Here is a 4612-nt window from a genome sequence, read left to right on the forward strand (position 1 = left end):
TCCAACACGTATCGTCACCTCGCCTTTAGCTAGTCTCCGCTTATGCCGTAGCTTTCATTTCGCGTTACTAATCACTTAGCAACCGAACCGGTATCCAATACCCTCGTGCTACTAGGAGTACTAGTAAAGTACACATCCACATTATGTATATCAAATATACTTCTCTCGACTTTTGCCAGCCTTCTTATCTCCCAAGTATCTAGAGTTGCTCCGCCTCAGTGACTGTTCCCCTTATTACAGAAGCACTTAGTCTCGGGTTTGGGTTCAATCTTGGGTCTCTTCATTAGCGCAGCAACTGTTTTGCCGTTTCACGAAGTATCCCTTCTAGCCCTCCCCTTTCTTGAAACTTAGTGGTTTTTCAAACCATCAACTATTGATGCTCCTTCTTGATTTCTACTTTCGCAGTGTCAAACGTCGCGAATCGCTCAAGGATCATTGTATCTATCCTTGATATGTTATAGTTCATCACGAAGCTCTCAAAGCTTGGTGGCAGTGATTTTGGAGAACCATCACTATCTCATCTGGAAGATTAGCTCCCACTCGATTCGAGTGATTGTCGTACTCAGATAATCTGAGCACACGCTCAACGATTGAGCTTTTCTCCTTTACTTTGTGGTCAAAGAATCTTGTTGGAGGTCTCGTACCTCTTAACAAGGGCACAAGCATGAAATCACAATTTCATCTCTTTAGAACATCACTTATGTTCCGTGACGTTTTAAAACGTTTTCGGTGCCTTGCTTCTAAGCCATTAAGTACTTTGCACTGAACTATCGTGTAGTCATCAGAAACGTGTATGTCGGATGTTCACAGCATCCACAGACGACGCTCGAGGAGCAGCACACCGAGTGGTGCATTAAGGACATAAGCCTTCTGCGCAGCAACGAGGACAATCCTCGGTTTTACAGACTCAGTCTGCAAAGGTTGCTACTATCAATTTTCAACTAAATTTTCTCTAGGAACATAAAAAAACAGTAGAGCTATAGCGCAAGCTACATCGTAATTCGCAAAGACCATTAGACTATGTTCATGACAATTAGTTCAATTAATCATATTACTTAAGAACTCCCACTCAAAAGTACATCTCTCTAGTCATTTGAGTGGTACATGATCCAAATCCACTATCTCAAGTCCGATCATCACGTGAGTCGAGAATAGTTTCAGTGGTAAGCATCCCTATGCTAATCATATCAACTATACGATTCATGCTCGACCTTTCGGTCTCACGTGTTCCGAGGCCATGTCTGCACATGCTAGGCTCGTCAAGCTTAACCCGAGTGTTCTGCGTGTGCAACTGTTTTGCACCCGTTGTATGTGAACGTTGAGTCTATCACACCCGATCATCACGTGGTGTCTCGAAACGAAGAACTGTCGCAACGGTGCACAGTCGGGGAGAACACAATTTCGTCTTGAAATTTTAGTGAGAGATCACCTCATAATGCTACCGTCGTTCTAAGCAAAACAAGGTGCATAGAAGGATTAACATCACATGCAATTCATAAGTGACATGATATGGCCATCATCACGTGCTTCTTGATCTCCATCACCAAAGCACCGGCACGATCTTCTTGTCACCGGCGCCACACCATGATCATCCATCAACGTGTTGCCATCGGGGTTGTCGTGCTACTTATGCTATTACTACTAAAGCTACATCCTAGCAAAATAGTAAACGCATCTGCAAGCACATATGTTAGTATAAAGACAACCCTATGGCTCCTGCCGGTTGCCGTACCATCGACGTGCAAGTCGATATTTCTATTACAACATGATCATCTCATACATCCAATATATCACATCACATCGTTGGCCATATCACATCACAATCATACCCTGCAAAAACAAGTTAGACGTCCTCTAATTTTGTTGTTGCATGTTTTACGTGGTGACCAAGGGTATCTAGTAGGATCGCATCTTACTTACGCAAACACCACAACGAAGATATATGAGTTGCTATTTAACCTCATCCAAGGACCTCCTCGGTCAAATCCGATTCAACTAAAGTTGGAGAAACCGTCACTTGCCAGTCATCTTTGAGCAAAGGGGGTTACTCGTAACGATGAAACCAGTCTCTCGTAAGCGTACGAGTAATGTCGGTCCAAGCCGCTTCAATCCAACAATACCGCGGAATCAAGAAAAGACTAAGGAGGGCAGCAAAACGCACATCACCGCCCACAAAAACTTTTGTGTTCTACTCGAGAAGACATCTACGCATGAACCTAGCTCATGATGCCACTGTTGGGGAACGTCGCATGGGAAACAAAAATTTTCCTACGCGCACGAAGACCTATCATGGTGATGTCCATCTACGAGAGGGGATGAGTGATCTACGTACCCTTGTAGATCGTACAGCAGAAGCGATTAGAGATCGCGGTTGATGTAGTGGAACGTCCTCACGTCCCTCGATCCGCCCCGCGAACAATCCCGCGATCAGTCCCACGATCTAGTACCGAACGGACGGCACCTCCGCGTTCAGCACACGTACAGCTCGACGATGATCTCGGCCTTCTTGATCCAGCAAGAGAGACGGAGAGGTAGAAGAGTTCTCCGGCAGCGTGACGGCGCTCCGGAGGTTGGTGATGATCTCGTCTCAGCAGGGCTCCGCCCGAGCTCCGCAGAAACGCGATCTAGAGGAAAAACTATGGAGGTATGTGGTCGGGCTGCCGTGGAAAAGTCGTCTCAAATCAGCCCTAATACCTCCGTATATATAGGTGGGAGGGAGGGGAGGAGGCAGCCTCAAAACCTAAAGGTTTGGCCAAAATTGGAGGTGGAGGAGTCCTACTCCAATCCTACTTGGAGTAGGATTCCACCTTCCCACTTGGAAACTCTTTCCACCTTGTGTTTTTTCCTTCTCAAACCTTATGGGCCTTAGTGGGAACTTATTCCAGCCCACTAGGGGCTGGTTTATCTCTTCCCATAGCCCATGAGACCCCTTGGGGCGTGACACCCCTCCCGATGGTCCCCGGCACCCCTCCCGGCACTCCCGGTACACTACCGATGAGCCCGAAACTTTTCCGGTAATGCACGGAAACCTTCCGGTAACCAAATGAGGTCATCCTATATATCAATCTTCGTTTCCGGACCATTCCGGAAACCCTCGTGACGTCCGTGATCTCATCCGGGACTCCGAACAACATTCGGTAACCAACCATATAACTCAAATACACATAAAACAACGTCGAACCTTAAGTGTGCAGACCCTGCGGGTTCGAGAACTATGTAGACATGACCCGAGAGACTCCTCGGTCAATATCCAATAGCGGGACCTGGATGCCCATATTGGATCCTACATATTCTACGAAGATCTTATCGTTTGAACCTCAGTGCCAAGGATTCATATAATCCCGTATGTCATTCCCTTTGTCCTTCGGTATGTTACTTGCCCGAGATTCGATCGTTAGTATCCGCATACCTATTTCAATCTCGTTTACCGGCAAGTCTCTTTACTCGTTCCGTAATACAAGATCCCGTAACTTACACTAAGTTACATTGCTTGCAAGGCTTGTGTGTGATGTTGTATTACCGAGTGGGCCCCGAGATACCTCTCGGTCACACGGAGTGACAAATCCCAGTCTTGATCCATACTAACTCAACTAACACCTTCGGAGATACCTGTAGAGCATCTTTATAGTCACCCAGTTACGTTGCGACGTTTGATACACACAAAGCATTCCTCCGGTGTTAGTGAGTTATATGATCTTATGGTCATAGGAATAAATACTTGGCACGCAGAAAACAGTAGCAACAAAATGACACGATCAACATGCTACGTCTATTAGTTTGGGTCTAGTCCATCACATGATTCTCCTAATGATGTGATCCCGTTATCAAGTGACAACACTTGCCTATGGCCAGGAAACCTTGACCATCTTTGATCAACGAGCTAGTCAACTAGAGGCTTACTAGGGACAGTGTTTTGTCTATGTATCCACACAAGTATTGTGTTTCCAATCAATACAATTATAGCATGGATAATAAACGATTATCATGAACAAAGAAATATAATAATAACTAATTTATTATTGCCTCTAGGGCATATTTCCAACAGGAGTTTCTCTCGAGAGAATTGAGTGGGAGGAAGATAGAACTTGACGAGGTTGTCGAACCTTTCATCCCTCTGGATGGTGGCGCAGGGCAAAGGGAAACCTCTGTCATTGCGACGCCGGTTGAGGAGGGAGTTAATGATGATGATCATGAAACTCTAGTTCAAGTTTCTGTCGAACCACGCAGGTCGACGAGACCACGTGCTGCTCCAGAGTGGTACGGGAATCCCGTCTTGTCAATCATGTTGTTAGACAACAGTGAGCCGGCAAATTATGAAGAAGCAATGGTGGGCCCAGATTCCAACAAATGGCTAGAAGCCATGAAGTCCGAGATAGGATCCATGTATGAGAACAAAGTATGGACTTTGGAGGTACTACCTGAGGGCTGCAAGGCTATTCAGAACAAATGGATCTTTAAGAGGAAGACGGACGCTGACGGTAATGTGACCGTTTATAAAGCTCGACTTGTGGCAAAGGGTTTTTCACAAGTTCAAGGAATTGACTACGATGAGACATTCTCACCCGTAGCGATGCTTAAGTCCGTCAGAATCATGTTAGCAATAGCTGCGTTT

Source organism: Hordeum vulgare, chromosome 5H (assembly GCF_904849725.1).
Source record: "Hordeum vulgare subsp. vulgare chromosome 5H, MorexV3_pseudomolecules_assembly, whole genome shotgun sequence".
In the NCBI taxonomy this organism is placed as follows: Eukaryota; Viridiplantae; Streptophyta; class Magnoliopsida; order Poales; family Poaceae; genus Hordeum; species Hordeum vulgare.